At 41.6% G+C, this 19,618-nt stretch overlaps 1 long non-coding RNA gene across 1 annotated transcript; it reads left to right on the top strand.

The window, feature by feature from the left end:
- Nucleotides 1-17,439: 17,439 nt before the first annotated feature.
- Nucleotides 17,440-19,595, top strand: LOC310791227. The gene is made up of 2 exons (XR_014553420.1): nt 17,440-19,470; nt 19,549-19,595. It is a non-coding gene; the product is annotated as an uncharacterized lncRNA (long non-coding RNA).
- The last annotated feature ends 23 nt before the right edge of the window (nt 19,596-19,618 follow it).

The following is a 19,618-nucleotide window of genomic DNA, read 5'->3' as shown; positions in this document are numbered from 1 at the left end:
ACATGTTTCTTTGAAAAGTGACTCCTAAGAACTTAGCCTCTTTTAGCCTGGGTAACCGTGGGGATCAAATAACATCAAATAACAAAATCAGATCAAAATCAAAATCAGATCAAATAACAAAATCTTGATACCATAGGCATCCAGGAGTTGAGTGAGGGGGGCTCCTTTTTCCAAGTTTTGTCTGGGGGGAGGCCCACAGTCTCAGACTTTGAAAACCCCTGTCCTAGAGGTAGCCATAGGTCATTGCTTTTCATACAGTGAGGTCTCGTTTCAAAAAAGTGTCTCACTACAATGACATGGCTACTCTGGGGACAATAGATCAGACATGAATAGCCATCAAGTGGGCTTATTGAATCTATAAGAGTCTCAGCTGGTCAGTCATACCCACATTTATGAAATTCCAAGACTCTTTAGGAACCCCAGTATGCAGAAATGGTCAAATACACCCTTTTTGCAATAGGCGGAAATTACACTTTTCCAGGCCTACTGCATGCACATGGTGTGGTTCTTGCTCCAAAGTGCATGAGATTAGGATAAATGTGTCATGTCTGTACAGGGGAGGCTTGTGGGTAGAACCCATATAACCCATTTCCATTCAGATATATTGAGGTGACAGGTCAAGGGACCATTTGGAAAATGTTGATGGCCATTTTTCCCTCGCCAAAATTTTGTCTAACTTTAAATCATTCGTTATTTAGCCCCCTTCCCGACAAGCTAGCATGAAAATGAAAATTTGAGCGTGCCACAGTCTCTGAAAGACAGTCTCACTGGCGTTCCTGCCGGCATCATCCCGCGGGTGTCATAGGGGTAATAAAACATTGAAAAAAAACACATTTTGGACAGGTTTTTGTGTTGGGATCATCAAAATCTTTATTTTAGAGGTCCTATGGATGCCAAAAATCCAGACTAGAAAAAAAAATAAGGGGGTGCGCGTGGACCCCTCTGAGGTGCCCTACTATCTGGCTCTTGCCACATCTTTTTTACTTGCTGCACGTTTTCAGGAAGAAGCAATTGTGGCGACCAATCAAATGAGTTTGGGGCGGGGTTTTCCCCGGCCCAAACTAGGAAGCAATGTTTGTCCAGGAACAACTGTTACTTGGTGAAATCAGTTTGTGCCAAAGATATATAATGCATAAACTAAGCCACACTTATGTACAGCTGACTCACTATCTATCTACAGTATTTAACATTATAACATGATTAAATAATGTTCAATAAATTCCTGGGGGTGGGGGGACAAGGGGAAATGAAGTACCGTAGTTTGGCAGACTTCATTGCTATACAGCGGTGTCAATGTGGAAATGACACTTATGCTGACTGTCAGCTTGATGGGATGATTTGACAAACAGGAACTAAAACAACAACACTCTTAAACAAAGTTACCATCCATTCAGTTTATTGAAACTTTTTACAAAAAAAAAAAAAAAAGGCAGGTAATGATGTGACTCAAGCAAACAGAAGTACAGATACAAAATAATACATTTAAAAAGGACAACGTGATGCGAGTCTGGCTCCAGAACACACACCATCATCAGGCCTCACATTATGTGCGTACTACACACACACCATGACATGACGCCCGGGCAGCGACACACAAATAACACACCAAGTCTTTCCACATCCAGGAAAACACAGTGACAGGGAACAAAAAGAAGCAACACTACATTATTTCTCAAAGTATCATAAATCATGATCTTTCTGTACATCGTTTTAAGCGTGGTGACTATAATGTATCGAGCGTATGAAGATGATTAAAAAATACTATCAACTGCAGTGCTTCTTTATTTTATTTAAGTTTAAGTTTCGCTTTGCCACAGAGGAAATGGCAGCAGTTTTGACATATTTGGCCCCATGATTTTGTATAATGATTTGCACATCAGCTGAAGGGAGAAACTGTCTTAGTGTTGACCGATATAGAGAGCTAAAGTCAACGTCACTTCCTGCTTCAGCACTGTACCAGAGAATTTTCATCCGCCATTTATTTTCCCATAGACATTTCGTAAAATGCGTATAAAAAGAGTTGTACTTGTTCAAACCAAACGGCTCAGATATATTTAGAAACAGAAGACGTTAAGGACGTTAAGGACAATATACCTGAATTCAATATCATATAGCGTCATATTTTGTATCGAGTCAATACAAAATATGACACTCTGTATGGTGGTTCAGAAAAAAATATAATGGTGATATTAGCTCCATGTTATTCTGCTGTAGTAATCACAAATCAGATACAACATCACAGTTTCACAAGCTCTCCATTCAAACTATATTATTTACTTTGGAATGAATTTTTTTTTTACATTGTTTACATTCTAGCAATGCAATGTGAAGATTTATGGCTGAGAAACAAACATGATTATTATGCAGAGTCAGACTCTGTTTTCAGTGAACTTTGATTCTTTACATGTTTGGTTGGACAGAGAGAAGCGTGTTCCCCCTGCAGACAGTGGAGGCGCTCTTCGGCAGGTTAGATGCAGCGGTGTTTCTTCAGATTGGATGACGTAGTGAACATTTTCTTACAGCGGTCACACCAGTAGCCCGTTCCAGTATGGATGTGTTTGTGTGTTGTTAGGGCACTTGACTGACTGAAACTGCTCCCACATTGGTCACAGTGGTAGGGCTTCTCTCCAGTGTGAATGCGTTGATGTGTTTTTAGGCTAATTAACTGACTGAAGCTGCTCCCACATTGGTCACAGTGGTAGGGCTTCTCTCCAGTGTGAATGCGTTTGTGTGTTTTTAGGCTACCTAACTGACTGAAACTGCTCCCACATTGGTCACAGTGGTAGGGCTTCTCTCCAGTATGAATGCGTTTGTGTTTTTTTAGGCTACCTAACTCACTGAAACTGCTCCCACATTGGTCACAGTGGTAGGGCTTCTCTCCAGTGTGAATGCGTTGGTGTGTTTTTAGCTCACCTAACTGACTGAAACTGCTCCCACATTGGTCACAGTGGTAGGGCTTCTCTCCAGTGTGAATGCGTTGATGACTTTTTAGGTGACCTAACCGACTGAAACTGCTCCCACATTGGTCACAGTCGTAGGGCTTCTCTCCAGTGTGAATGCGTTGATGTGTTTTTAGGTGACCTAACCGACTGAAACTGCTCCCACATTGGTCACAGTGGTAGGGCTTCTCTCCAGTGTGAATGTGTTTGTGTGTTTTTAGGTGACCTAACTCACTGAAACTGCTCCCACATTGCTCACAGTGGTAGGGCTTCTCTCCAGTGTGAATGCGTTGATGTGTTTTTAGGTGACCTAACTGACTGAAACTGCTCCCACATTGGTCACAGTGGTAGGGCTTCTCTCCAGTGTGAATGCGTTGATGTGTTTTTAGGTGACCTAACTGACTGAAACTGCTCCCACATTGGTCACAGTGGTAGGGCTTCTCTCCAGTGTGAATGTGTTTGTGTGTTTTTAGGTGACATAACTCACTGAAACTGCTCCCACATTGGTCACAGTGGTAGGGCTTCTCTCCAGTGTGAATGCGTTTGTGTTTTTTTAGGTTACCTAACTCACTAAAACTGCTCCCACATTGGTCACAGCCGTAGGGCTTCTCTCCAGTGTGAATGCGTTGATGTCTCTTTAGTTTAGATGAATAACTGAAAGATTTCCCACACAGCTGGCAGGAGTAAGGTGGACCTGTCTCCCCCAAGTGACCTCTCTGATGACGCTTTAAGCTCTGAAGTGTTGTGAATCCTTTGTCACACTGCTGACAGCGGTGACGTTTGGGTCTTTTGGTGACTCTCTGTTTCCATAAAGAAAGATGCAAAGACAGAATTAGGACACACAGATTTTGTGTGTGTGTGTGTGTGTGGCAACATAAGTGAAACAACAGTGATCTTTTTCTCACCTCTTCTGAAGAATTCATTACGACAATGTTCCTCTGCTCCTAGACCAGATGTCTGTCCTCCCACCAAGCAGCTCTGTAGGTACAGCAGGATTAAATTAAATTAAATCACTCATATGTAATTACAACTTTGGTGTCTCAAACCCTTAGGAAATTGTTCAAAATTGAATGGTATGTTGCTCAAAATGTGTGGTTTCAACGAGTAGCCTTAATGAAATACAGTTTTTCACAATTGTTAACACACAAAAGCGAAAATTCTGCACAATTGCACAGCCTTCACTTCATGTACCAATCCCTCGACCCAATTTGGCACTACTTCACATTCCCTTATCTGCATTAGACTCTGACTTTCCTTCTTTACAATTACACATCACCTTGTTGTCAAAACACTACCCACAATGTTCAGTTGTTGCACACACTTCTAAAGTAAAATCTCAAAGCATCAACCTACAACACACAAATATTCAAATCTCTAAACATTCAGGTCTGTTGAGCAATTTGAAATCAGGACTGCAGCATAAAAGTGCCTTGAGCCTCTGTTTTGTTTGGTGAACAATGGAGAACTTTGAAGAGAGAAACAACCTGTGTGTACCAAAATAACTTTTTTTTGCTGCATATTTGTGTGCTGTTTTATGTTTGACTATGAAAAAAGTAGGTTTACACTGAGACATTTTACAAAAGGAGAAATGGCTCATTCTCTCCAGAGTCATTGTCATTCATATGGTGTGTTCCATTTCTATGATTGTGTTTTCAATTTTGCACTTCAGTGTGCTGTAAATGCTTAGTTGTGTGTGCTCAATGAATGATTTTGAAAATTTGAAAATAAGGCTGTGTACCAAATGAAAACACCAGTTCCATTTTGTGAACAGCGAAGAGATTTGATGGCAAAGAGTCATCTTGCAAAAAGGGAGTGTCAGGTTTAGCATTGTGTGTGTGTGTGTGTGTGGTTTTCAGTTTTGTGTGTGCAGTTTTGAGAAAGCCATTATTGTTTTGAGAAACGTGTTGACAATCTGAGTGTGTGTGTGTGTGTGTGTGTGTGTGTGCGCGCACGCGTGAGAGAGTAGAGAGAGGGCGGGAGGGGAAGTGGGAGAGATAAAACAAATAAAGTGTAGTGCCGGAGGAGGGAGGAAAGAGGCAGGATCCTGATTTACTTCACTTTAATCACCAAAGCAAATCGGTACAGATATTTAGCTTGTAGCATTTCACACAACTCATTCATTTCCTGTGCAACACCAAAATATAGCCGGCCAGCGGCCGGTGTTACGCGCAAATCAACCCCCCTGTACATGCGTGACCCCCCTGTGTAAATGCATGCATCCACTAGGGGGCGCATGCACTCCACCATTGAATCTGCCTGTCTTGACTTACTTGAAGCAAACTCATTGGCAAACTCGAGTCTGCACGTCTGCTGCGGGGGCGGGGCTTGGTGGGGAGGCAGTTTTGTCCGACCAGCAAACAAGCTTTGTTAGAATGAATACACCCAGGTGTATCTTGCTAATACGTTGAATTACCAGGAGATTCATGTTGTATTCTTCAACTTGAAATAGATGAAAACATGCACATCCAAGGACCGAGACTTCGGGTAGGTGCTGAGACGAAAAAATATAACAGTGAAACAAATGAAAAAATCGCTCGCACACTAAAAGGACTCCTTTTTGATAGCTTTATTGCACCAAGTGCAGTGGTAACGTTTCGAGCCAAACAGCTCTTCGTCAGACAGTATTCTTCAACTTCAATTCTTTTTTATTGTCACTTTTTACTGTGATTGTAATTTTTTTTCCTGATGTAATTTCATGTGTTCTATTGTTGTATTGTTTTATCTCTTCTATTTCTGTAAAGCACTTTGAATTGTTTTTGGCATTAAATAAAGTTGCCTTGCCTTGCCTTGAACATTAAGCTTCTACTAAGGCCTCAGAATCTTTCATAAGCATTCCTTACCCAGACATGTGCTAGAGTCAAAATGGTTTTTCGTCAATATTCTGTTGTTTTCTATTTGGTCAAGTACTATTTTAAATAAACAAGTTAAATGCAATTATTAGCCTCATTTTGATATGCAGGCAGGCTCCTTCTTTCTTTCTGTGTTCAAAGCAAGTCACAAGGCTGTCTGAAACAAAACAGCCTATAGGTTTTAATCTAGTTAGTGACAGATGCTGAAATGCTATTATTTTCAAGCAAAACACATGTAGGCCTATTCCTTGTTGATCAGTCTACCAACCATTAATACATGTTATTTCAAGAACCTTTGCTTGTTGCATTCTCTCACACATGCAATACATGAAAGAGACAGACATGGTTAGCATGATGATTGTGAGAAACAACCTGCAACAAGGTGTGGTCAATCTAATTGTGCCTGTACAGAATAGAAAAAATTGCCTCTTCACATTAAGTGTCTTTCTAAAGGATATTAACACAATAAATGCATGAATCTCCCAATTGAGGAATTTATCATCAGAGAGCTTGTAATCTTGACGTCAAAATGACCACTTACGGTCATATTGTGACCCCAATAAAGAGGAACTAGGAAGACTAGAGCAAGGTGTTTGGTTTTCCCAGTCACCTGGTGGCAGAAATGTGGTACAGCAGGGGACACTTCTGCATGAGGCGTACACATAGACAGTGGAAGAGATGTGAGGTCTTGGGGACAAGCATGTATGGGAGGGCAGAATTGCCCATAGAGAGGAATTAACTAATGCAAAAGACAGCAACAGTCATCAAAGCTCTCTGTGGTGCAGTGGTTTAAGAGCTGACTTTTGGCTGCAGAGGCCTTGGGTTCGAATCCCACTGTCTGTTGCATGTCTTTATAACGGTTTGTCTACTTACTTGAAAGGCCATGCATTCTTTAGTCGATTGATTGATTGATTACTAACACCTATTTTTACAGTCCATCCTTTGGCAAGAGATGAAATGTTGGTACTCCAATTAATTCAAAACCTAAATATAGGCTACATTTGGAAACCTTTCCCTTTAAATGGGCTAGTGTGTACAGACGAGACTTGATGAGGTTCCATTCTTTTATAAGCCTCCATGGGAGAAACATTTGTACACATGGTGGTGGAAATGCGGTACTGCAGGGGGGCCTTTTTGTCCAGACAAAAGTGGAAGGTGAGGAGAGGTGTTTAGACAGGGGGGACAATCCTGTATGGGAGAGCAAGGTTGCACATAGAGAATTAACTAATGCAAAGCAGCATGAATGCCACAAGAAGTCTCTGTGGTACAGTGGTCTAAGAGTTAGCATTTGGTCCATGCTGCAGACTTGGAGGCCATGGGTTCAAATCCCACCTGTAATCTTTGTTGCTTGTCCTTATTATAACAGAGTATGTCTACCTACTTGTAAGGCCATGAATTCTTTAGTTTATTCATTTATTTATTTTACTGACCTGTTTTTACAGTCCATCTTATGGCAATCTAAAGAGACCTAGAGATGAAATGTTATTTATTTATGTATGTATGTATGTATGTATTTATTTATTTATTTATTTATTTATCTATCTATCACTAGCACCTGTTTTTACAGTTAAACATAAGCCTCCATGGGAGAAACTACACATGGTGGTGGAAATGCAGTACTGCAGGGGGGGCTTTTTGTCCAGACACAAGTGGAAGGTGAGGAGAGGTGTTTAGACAGGGGGGACAATCACATACGGGAGAGCAAGGTTGCACATAGAAACGATTTAACTAATGCAAAACACACCAACTGCCATTAATGGTCTCTGTGGTGGAGTGGGTTAAGAGCTGACTTCTGGTCCATGTTGCAGATTAGGGAGGCGTGAGTTCAAATCCCAGTTGGAATGTGTTTTGCATGTCCTTATTATAACAGAGTATGTCTACAGCACGTAGCCTATAGCCTACTTGTCAAGTCATGATTTTTTATTTATTTATTTTCTTAATTACAAAGACACGTTTTTACAATCCAACTTTAGACGGTTTTAACTTGACAATTGTCATTCTAAATTGTCCCTAGCTTCCTTCCAGTTGCAGTGTTTGCTAATACAATAACTGACAGGAATTAAGCTAGGTTTCAAACAACTAGCAACATCGTTCCGTGAAAACTGTCTATATTTAGTGAGATTTGAAGATCTGAGGTAACGTACTGCCTGCCTGTAAATGTAGCAGTGTTTTTATGTCCAGATGACACCTGGCGGCTAAAATGTGGTACTACGGGGGGCAGGTCTGTCCAATGCGTTTGTTTACATAGGGGGCGCGCATGTACAGGGGGGTTGATTTGCGCGTAACACCGGAACACCACAAACTCCCCCCATTGTTCCGGGGTGAATTATTATATATACCACACGCCATAAACCAAAACGGCCTTGGTGTGCCTGAGTTATTAAACTCACTAACTCGGATAGCATTTGGGATCGCGTCTAAACGGAGAGAGAGAGAGAGAATCAACTCAGTAGTAGGCTAGTCTACAGTGAGTCTGACCACGTGACCAGTAGTCTAATCACTACCCAATGAACAAAGGAGATAATCCACGAGATAATCACAATCGTCCTCGATGCTTCTACAGGATATTCATTCCATTATTATCAGTAGCCTATATCCACAACACATCCAACAATAATGCTCATATAGCCTAATTATGTTCAGATGATTCAGCCTTACTTGAAGTCCTTGCGTTTCCAAATACGTTGTCTTTGCTTGTGCGCAGTAGTTGTCGACTGGATTGCAGCACAAAGAAACCGTGATCAGAGTCCTCGACTCCTCCTGGTTTTATTGTCCTGGAATTTCTGAAACCGCCGGTCTAAAGAGGCAGACCGTCCGTTCGTTAGTTCGTTCTTGATCTTGGTGGATAGCTCAGGGCCTGTGCTGTTTTCTATATTAGGCTACTGGCTTGGATGTGGAGCCGGAGGGAGGAGCCATGGGAGGCGGAGATGGAGGGGAGGAGCCATAGAGGAGCAGACTGGTATCATGACAGCATTTTATTTTTTATTTTTATATAGCCTACTGTATATAAGTAATACAAGATAATCAAATAAGAATAATGAGAATAAAACAGATTAAAATAGACCTGGAAAAAACCAAGAGAGGTCAATAATACTGTATGTGCTTGTGTGTCTATGTGGGTGGGTCCCATTGAGTCTTTATATAGGTCGATGGTGGGTCCCTATGGGGGGGAACTGGTAAATAGCAGCTAGAATGAAAGGAAAGGTGATAAGATTATTTTGTCATAAATGAGTAAAATCATAAAGTCATACTGTCAGTGTGGAGATGTTGATGGTTATGGTTGTTTGTTTTGCATGATTATGAGAGGGGTGTTTCTTGGATTAACTATGTCAGTGATGGATTGTTGATTGCTGATGTATTTTCAGTGTGAGGATGATGTTTCTTTGTTTGATGGTTTGGAGTCCGGACATGCTGTGGATGTATTCAGTGCTGATGTACATTGGGAGTAACCTGACTCCGCCAGATGGGGGCGGCATTGTTCCACAAATTCAAAATCACAAATGTGAACCAACCTACAGTACATCCATCTGGCAGAGTCAGGTTACATTGGGAGTCTGACTCTATACAATTTGTATTGCCTTGTTTTGGATGCTTTGGAGTCTATTGAACTGCTGCTGTGAGGCTGTGGTCCAGGCTGCTGCTGTGTATTCCAAGATTGATCTGATGTATGATTGGTACACTTTGAGCATGATTTCTGGTGATGCTCCGTGTTTGTGTCCGCTGAGTGCTATGAGGTGGTTGAGTCTTTGGTTTCCTTGTTTTTCCAGGTTATTGATGTGAGTGGTCCATGACATGTTTCTTTGAAGAGTGACTCCTAAGAACTTAGCCTCTTTTAGCCTGGGTAACCGTGGGGATCAAATAACATCAAATAACAAAATCAGATCAAAATCAAAATCAGATCAAATAACAAAATCTTGATACCATAGGCATCCAGGAGTTGAGTGAGGAGGGCTCCTTTTTCCAAGTTTTGTCTGGGGGGAGGCCCACAGTCTCAGACTTTGAAAACCCCTGTCCTAGAGGTAGCCATAGGTCTTGCTTTTCATACAGTGAGGTCTAGATTCAAAAAAGTGTCTCACTACAATGACATGGCTACTCTGGGGACAATAGATCAGACATGAATAGCCATCAATTGGGCTTATTGAATCTATAAGAGTCTCAGCTGGTCAGTCATACCCACATTTATGAAATTCCAAGACTCTTTAGGAACCCCAGTATGCAGAAATGGTCAAATACACCCTTTTTGCAATAGGCGGAAATGACACTTTTCCAGGCCTACTGCATGCAAATGGTGTGGTTCTTGCCCCAAAGTGCATGAGATTAGGATAAATGTGGCATGTCTGTACAGGGGAGGCTTGTGGGTAGTACCCATATAACCCATTTCCATTCAGATATATTGAGGTGACAGGTCAAGGGACCATATGGAAAATGTTGATGGCAATTTTTCCCTCGCCAAAATGTTGTCTAACTTTAAATCATTAGTTATTTAGCCCCCTTCCCGACAAGCTAGCATGAAAATGAAAATTTGAGCGTGTCACAGTCTCTGAAAGACAGTCTCACTGGCGTTCCTGCCGGCATCATCCCACAGGTGTCATAGGGGTAATAAAACATAGAAAAAAAACACATTTTGGACAGGTTTTTGTGTTGGGATCATCAAAATCTTTATTTTAGAGGTCCTATGGATGCCAAAAATCCAGACTATAAAAAAAAATTAAGGGGGTGCACGTGGACCACTCTGAGGTGCCCTACTATCTGGCTCTTGCCACATCTTTTTTACTTGCCGCACGTTTTCAGGAAGAAGCAATTGTGGCGACCAATCAAATGAGTTGGGGGCGGGGTTTTCCCCGGCCCATACTAGGAAGCAATGTCTGTCCAGGAACAACTGTTACTTGGTGATATCAGTTTGTGCCAAAGATATATAATGCATAAACTAAGCCCCACTCATGTATAGCTGAGTCACTATCTATCTACAGTATTTAACATTATAACATGATTAAATAATGTTCAATAAATTCCTGGGGGTGGGGGGACAAGGGGAAATGAAGTAGTCTGGTAGACTTCATTGCAATACAGCGGTGTCAATGTGGAAATGACACTTATGCTGACTGTCAGCTTGATGGGATGATTTGACAAACAGGAACCAAAACAACAACACTCTTAAACAAAGTTACCATCCATTCAGTTTGTTTATTGAAACTATTTACTAAAAAAAAAGGCAGGTAATGATGTGACTCAAGCAAACAGAAGTACAGATACAAAATAATACATTTTGATAAAGGTCACTTTTTTTCTTACAAAACCCCCAAAAGTCCAGATGAATTTTGATAAAAGCCCTCGCCCGCTACAACACTACTGCATTAGATATCGCAGACGACAGAATGCGATTGTCACGTGTGTCGCCTGTTCATCAAAATCATAATTTGCGTTTGTTTTTATTTTTTTAAGAATTCACCACAGCCTCTTTTCCTTAAGAGCCTGATATAAGCCCCCTAATATTTCTACAGGTCATCTTTTATTGTTAAAAGTCCCCTAGAGATAAATAGCACACACTTTAAGGTCATTCACTCACCACCGCACAGCGCTCGGCCCGCGACAACGTGATGCGAGTCTGGCTCCAGAACACACACCATCATCAGGCGTCACATTATGTGTGTACTACACACACACACCATGACATGACGCCCGGGCAGCGACACACAAATAACACACCAAGTCTTTCCACATCCAGGAAAACACAGTGACAGGGAACAAAAAGAATCAACACTATATTATTTCTCAAAGTATCATAAATCATGATCTTTCTGTACATCGTTTTAAGCGTGGTGACTATAATGTATCGAGCGTATGAAGATGATCAAAAAATACTATCAACTGCAGTGCTTCTTTATTTTATTTAAGTTTAAGTTTCGCTTTGCCACAGAGGAAATGGCAGCAGTTTTGACATATTTGGCCCCATGATTTTGTATAATGATTTGCACATCAGCTGAAGGGAGAAACCGTCTTAGTGTTGACCGATATATAGAGAGCCAAAGTGAACGTCACTTCCTGCTTCAGCACTGTACCAGAGAATTTTCATCCGCCATTTATTTTCCCATAGACATTTCATAAAATGCGTATAAAAAGAGTTGTACTTGTTCAAACCAAACGGCTCAGATATATTTAGAAACAGAAGACATTAAGGACAATATACCTGAATTCAATATCATATAGCGTCATATTTTGTATCAAGTCAATACAAAATATGACACTCTGTATGGTGGTTCAGAAAAATATATAATGGTGATATTAGCTCCATGTTATTCTGCTGTAGTAATCACAAATCAGATACAACATCACAGTTTCACAAGCTCTCCATTCAAACTATATTATTTACTTTGTAATGACATTTTTTTTTACATTGTTTACATTCTAGCAATGCAATGTGAAGATTTATGGCTGAGAAACAAACATGATTATTATGCATAGTCAGACTCTGCTTTCAGTGAACTTTGATTCTTTACATGCTTGGTTGGACAGAGGGAAGCGTGTTCCCCCTGCAGACAGTGGAGGCGCTCTTCGGCAGGTTAGATGCAGCGGTGTTTCTTCAGATTGGATGACGTAGTGAACATTTTCTTACAGCGGTCACACCAGTAGCCCGTTCCAGTGTGGATGTGTTTGTGTGTTGTTAGGCTACTTGAGTGACTGAAGCTGCTCCCACATTGGTCACAATGGTAGGGCTTCTCTCCAGTGTGAATGCGTTGATGTGTTTTTAGGCTAATTAACTGACTGAAGCTGCTCCCACATTGGTCACAGTGGTAGGGCTTCTCTCCAGTGTGAATGCGTTTGTGTTTTTTTAGGGTACCTAAATCACTGAAACTGCTCCCACATTGGTCACAGTGGTATGGCTTCTCTCCAGTGTGAAGTAGTTGATGACTTTTTAGGCTACCTAACCGACTGAAACTGCTCCCACATTGGTCACAGTGGTAGGGCTTCTCTCCAGTGTGAATGCGTTTGTGGTTTTTTAGGCTACCTAACTGACTGAAAATGCTCCCACATTGGTCACAGTGGTAGGGCTTATCTCCAGTGTGAATGCGTTGATGTATTTTTAGGTCACCTAACTGACTGAAACTGCTCCCACATTGGTCACAGTGGTACGACTTCTCTCCAGTGTGAATGCGTTTGTGTCTTTTTAGGGTACCTAACTCACTGAAACTGCTCCCACATTGGTCACAGTGGTAGGGCTTCTCTCCAGTGTGAATGCGTTGGTGTGTTTTTAGGTGACCTAACTCACTGAAACTGCTCCCACATTGGTCACAGTGGTAGGGCTTCTCTCCAGTGTGAATGCGTTTGTGTTTTTTTAGGTTACCTAACCGACTGAAACTGCTCCCACATTGGTCACAGTGGTACGGCTTCTCTCCAGTGTGAATGCGTTGATGTGTCTTTAGGTTAGATGAACTACTGAAAGATTTCCCACACAGCTGGCAGGAGTAAGGACCTGTCTCCCCCAAGTGACCTCTCTGATGATGCTTTAAGCTCTGAAGTGTTGTGAATTCTTTGTCACACTGCTGACAGCGGTGACGTTTGGGTCTTTTGGTGACTCTCTGTTTCCATAAAGAAAGATGCAAAGACAGAATTAGGACACACAGATTGTGTGTGTGTGTGTGGGGCAACATAAGTGAAACAACAGTGATCTTTTTCTCACCTCTTCTGAAGAATTCATTACGACAATGTTGCTCTGCTCCTAGACCAGATGTCTGTCCTCCCACCAAGCAGCTCTGTAGGTATAGCAGGATTCAATTAAATTAAATCACTCATATGTAATTACAACTTTGGTGTCTCAAACCCTTAGGAAATTGTTCAAAATTGAATGGTATGTTGCTCAAAATGTGTGGTTTCAATGAGTAGGCTTAATGAAATACAGTTTTTCACAATTGTTAACGCACAAAAGCGAAAATTCTGCACAATTTGCACAACCTTCACTTCATGTACCAATCCCTCGACCCAATTTGGCACTACTTCACATTCCCTTATCTGCATTAGACTCTGACTTTCCTTCTTTACACTCTGATGTCAATTACACATCACCTTGTTGTCAAAACACTACACACAATGTTCAGTTGCTGCACACACTTCTCAAGTCAAATCTCAAAGCATCAACCTACAACACACAAATATTCAAATCTCTAAACATTCAGGTCTGTTGAGCAATTTGAAATCAGGGCTGCAGCATAAAAGTGCCTTGAGCCTCTGTTTTGTTTGGTGAACAATGGAGAACTTTGAAAGAGAGAGACAACCTGTGTGTACCAAAATAACTTTTTTTTCTGCATATTTGTGTGCTGTTTTATGTTTGACTATGAAAAAAGTAGGCTTACACTGAGACATTTTACAAAAGGAGAAATGGCTCATTCTCTCCAGTCATTGTCATTCATATGGTGTGTTCCATTTCTATGATTGTGTTTTCAATTTTGCACTTCAGTGTGCTGTAAATGCTTAGTTGTGTGTACTCAATGAATGGTATGTGTGTGTCATTTGAAAATAAGGCTGTGTGTACCAAATGAAAACACCAGTTCCATTTTGTGAACAGTGAAGAGATTTGATGGCAAAGAGTCATCTTGCAAAAAGGGAGTGTCAGGTTTAGCATTGTGTGTGTGTGTGGTTTTCAGTTTTGTGTGTGCAGTTTTGAGAAACCCGTTATTGTTTTGAGAAACGTGTTAACAATCTGAAAAACTAAAAGTGTGTGTGCGCACGCGTGAGAGAGAGAGAGAGCGAGAGACCGGGGGGAGGGGAAGTGAGAGAGATAAAACAAATAAACTGTAGTGCCGGAGGAGGGAGGACAGAGGCAGGATCCTGATTTACTTCACTTTAATCACCAAAGCATTATCTCAGTGCCTGATAGCCATCACTTGAGTTACCACTTGATACACGATTACGTTTATTTTCAAGAAGCCTCGTATCTTCATCACTTTCTACTTCACTCTCATTCTCACTCGCACACTCCAACGTCATTGCCTCCGCCATTTTTTTCGCCCTCAATGAACAAAGGAGATAATCCATGAGATCATCACAATCGTCCTCAAAGCTTCTACAGGATATTCATTCCATTATGATCAGTAGCCTATATGCACAACACATCTAACAATAAGGCTCATATAGCCTAATTCTGTTCATATGATTCAGCCTTACTTGGAGTCTTTGCGTTTCCAAATAAGTTGTTCTTGCTTGTGTCCAGTAGTTGTCGACTGGATCGGAGCACAAAGAAACCGTGATCAGAGGTCTAGTCCTCGACTCCTCCTGGTTTTATTGTCCTGGAATTTCTGAACCCGCCGGTCTAAAGAGGCAGACCGTCCGTTCGTTAGTTCGTTCTTGATCTTGGTGGATAGCTCAGGGCCTGTGCTGTTTTCTATATTAGGCTACTGGCTTGGATGTGGAGCCGGAGGGAGGAGCCATGGGAGGCGGAGATGGAGGGGAGGAGCCATAGAGGAGCAGACTGGTATCATGACAGAATTTTATTTTTTATTTTTATATAGCCTACTGTATATAAGTAATACAAGATAATCAAATAAGAATAATGAGAATAAAACAGATTAAAATAGACCTGGAAAAAACCAAGAGAGGTCAATAATACTGTATGTGCTTGTGTGTATGTGGGTGGGTCCCATTGAGTCTTTATATAGGTCGATGGTGGGTCCCTATGGGGGGGAACTGGTTAATAGCAGCTAGAATGAAAGGAAAGGTGATAAGATTATTTTGTCATAAATGAGTAAAATCATAAAGTCATACTGTCAGTGTGGAGATGTTGATGGTTATGGTGGTTTGTTTTGCATGATTATGAGAGGGGTGTTTCTTGGATTAACTGTGTCAGTGCTGGATTGTTGATTGCTGGATGTATTTTCTGTGTGAGGATGATGTTTCTTTGTTTGATGGTTTGGAGTCCGGACATGCTGTGGATGTATTCAGTGCTGATGTACATTGGGAGTAACCTGACTCCGCCAGATGGGGGGGGGCATTGTTCCACAAATTCACAATCACAAATTGTGAACCAACATCCATATGGCAGCGTCAGGTTACATTGGGAGTCTGACTCTATACAATTTGTATTGCCTTGTTTTGGAGTCTATTGAACTGCTGCTGTGAGGCTGTGGTCCAGGCTGCTGCTGTGTATTCCAAGATTGATCTGATGTATGATTGGTACACTTTGAGCATGATTTCTGGTGATGCTCCGTGTTTGTGTCCGCTGAGTGCTTTGAGGTGGTTGAGTCTTTGGTTTCCTTGTTTTTCCAGGTTATTCCAGGTTATTTCCAGGTCCATGACATGTTTCTTTGAAAAGTGACTCCTAAGAACTTAGCCTCTTTTAGCCTGGGTAACCGTGGGGATCAAATAACATCAAATAAAATCAAATAACAAAATCAGATCAAAATCAAAATCAGATCAAATAACAAAATCTTGATACCATAGGCATCCAGGAGTTGAGTGAGGGGGGCTCCTTTTTCCAAGTTTTGTCTGGGGGGAGGCCCACAGTCTCAGACTTTGAAAACCCCTGTCCTAGAGGTAGCCATAGGTCATTGCTTTTCATACAGTGAGGTCTCGTTTCAAAAAAGTGTCTCACTACAATGACATGGCTACTCTGGGGACAATAGATCAGACATGAATAGCCACCAATTGGGCTTTTTGAATCTATAAGAGTCTCAGCTGGTCAGTCATACCCACATTTATGAAATTCCAAGACTCTTTAGGAACCCCAGTATGCAGAAATGGTCAAATACACTATTTTTGCAATAGGCGGAAATTACACTTTTCCAGGCCTACTGCATGCACATGGTGTGGTCCCAAAGTGCATGAGATTAGGATAAATGTGGCATGTCTGTACAGGGGAGGCTTTGTGGGTAGCCATATAACCCATTTCCATTCAGATAGCCTATATTGAGGTGAAAGGTCAAGGGACCATTTGGAAAATGTTAATGGCCATTTTTCCCTCGCCAAAATGTTGTCTAACTTTAAATCATTGGTTATTTAGCCCCCTTCCCGACAAGCTAGCATGACATTGAAAGGTTAGATTGTCTACTTTCAAATTGTATCCTTATCTTTGCCCTAGCTCAAAATTTGAGCATGCCACAGTCTCTGAAAGACAGTCTCACTGGCGTTCCTGCCGGCAATCCCGCGGGTGTCATAGGTGGGATCATCAAAATCTTTATTTTAGAGGTCCTATGAATGCCAAAAATGCAGACTAGAAAAAATAAATAAAGGGGTGCGCGTGGACCCCTCTGAGGTGCCCTAACCTCACGTCACCAGGCTCTTCTGAGGTGCCCTACTATCTGGCTCTTGCCACATCTTTTTTACTTGCCGCACGTTTTCAGGAAGAAGCAATTGTGGCGACCAATCAAATGAGTTTGGGGCGGGGTTTTCCCCGGCCCGAACTAGGGAAGAAATGTTTGTCCAGGAACAACTGTTACTTGGTGAAATCAGTTTGTGCCAAAGATATATAATGCATAAACTAAACCCCACTCATGTATAGCTGACTCACTATCTATCTACAGTATTTAACATTATAACATGATTAAATAATGTTCAATAAATTCCTGGGGGTGGGGGGACAAGAGGAAATGAAGTCAGCTTGATGGGATGATTTGACAAACAGGAACCAAAACAACAACACTCTTAAACAAAGTTACCATCCATTCAGTTTGTTTATTGAAACTATTTACTAAAAAAAAAGGCAGGTAATGATGTGACTCAAGCAAACAGAAGTACAGATACAAAATAATACATTTTGATAAAGGTCACTTTTTTTCTTACAAAACCCCCAAAAGTCCAGATGAATTTTGATAAAAGCCCTCGCCCGCTACAACACTACTGCATTAGATATCGCAGACGACAGAATGCGATTGTCACGTGTGTCGCCTGTTCATCAAAATCATAATTTGCGTTTATTTTTATTTTTTTAAGAATTCACCGCAGCCTCTTTTCCTTAAGAGCCCGATATAAGCCCCCTAATATTTCTACAGGTCATCTTTTATTGTTAAAAGTCCCCTAGAGATAAATAGCACACACTTTAAGGTCATTCACTCACCACCGCACAGCGCTCGGCCCACGACAACGTGATGCGAGTCTGGCTCCAGAACACACACCATCATCAGGCCTCACATTATGTGTGTACTACACACACACCATGACATGACGCCCGGGCAGCGACACACAAATAACACACCAAGTCTTTCCACATCCAGGAAAACACAGTGACAGGGAACAAAAAGAATCAACACTAAATTATTTCTCAAAGTATCATAAATCATGATCTTTCTGTACATCGTTTTAAGCGTGGTGACTATAATGTATCGAGCGTATGAAGATGATCAAAAAATACTATCAACTGCAGTGCTTCTTTATTTTATTTAAGTTTCGCTTTGTCACACAGGAAATGGCAGCAGTTTTGACATATTTGGCCCCATGATTTTGTATAATGATTTGCACATCAGCTGAAGGGAGAAACCGTCTTAGTGTTGACCGATATATAGAGAGCCAAAGTGAACGTCACTTCCTGCTTCAGCACTGTACCAGAGATTTTCATCCGCCATTTATTTTCCCATAGACATTTCGTAAAATGCTTATAAAAATAGTTGTACTAGTTCAAACCAAACGGTTCAGATATATTTAGAAACAGGAGAGATCGCATAACATTTGACTCGGACCAAAACGTAAAAAAAAAAAAGCGAGTTTAAAGAAAATAGTTTTGTTGTTTTAAGTTTAGGTCTGAGTGGAATGTTCTATGGTCTCTCCCGATTCTAAATATGGCTGAACCGTTTGGTTTAACCAAGTAAAACTATTTTTATATGCATTTTACGAAATGTCTATGGGAAAATAAATTGCGGAAGAAAATCTCTGGTACAGTGCTGAAGCAGGAAGTGACGTTTCACTTTGCCTCTCTATAATCGATCCATACAACTGATGCGAGTGTTGGGAAAAAGAGCAACGCATTCAACAGTTGGTGAATGAAAACTACAAACCACAAAGCGCAGCTGAAATCAGGAGGGGGGGTTCAAACGTCTGTGCAAGAGAGCAAACTTTTTAAGCAGACAGACCGAGAAGCAGTGGGGGGCTGTTGGCTTTTTGGTCCACAGTCAGGTTAATGGGCTCCCCGAGGAACCTCCTGGACAGTTTATAGCTATCGGTACTTAACACTACTCAATATTCCAATGTGGATTCTTCCCACCCCGCCCTCAAGCTGTGTCTGCTAACATTAGCTGAGCTACTAAACTGTGAGCACCCTGAGCCTTGTGAGCAAGACTCATTTTTGCAGACCTTTCTAGCTCAGTGCTGTTATTACTCGAGTCTTTGGCGAGACTAAAATTCCTCTCTGTGTTTGTGTTAGTGAGCCTCAAGGTCTCGATACCTGATCGACACCTTGTGACTTTTAACACCTGGAGCGAAAGCTACGGCGGCAATATGCAGCTTTTCGCCTGGAGGCAAGGTTGAGTGGGAGGTTAGCCCCGCCCCCTCCCCATCAGCTGGTCAAGTCCCTGCCCAATCACTCGTCTTGATCAGCGGTTCACCTTGAAACGGCATTTTGGCCCGAGGCTGAGGTAACCGGCGTCTATAAAGCCACGACAGGTGCTGGAGAAGTCCACATACTGCATACTGGAGCTACTCTTGCAAAGCAGAGGTGCAGAGCAAAGCTTTATGCAGGCCCGGGGTAATGAGTTCTGGATCAGGCCCGGGGTAATGAGTTCTGGATCAGGCCCGGGGTAATGAGTTCTGGATCAGGCCCGGGGTAATGACTTCTGGATCAGGTGCAGGGCTGGGTATCAGTACTCTATACTTTTATCCACCGGAATAATCCAGTACCAAAAAGTATCAAAA

Source organism: Poromitra crassiceps (genome assembly GCF_964638095.1).
Source record: "Poromitra crassiceps genome assembly, chromosome: 16".
In the NCBI taxonomy this organism is placed as follows: Eukaryota; Metazoa; Chordata; class Actinopteri; order Beryciformes; family Melamphaidae; genus Poromitra; species Poromitra crassiceps.
This window is presented reverse-complemented; position numbering and strand designations above follow the sequence as displayed.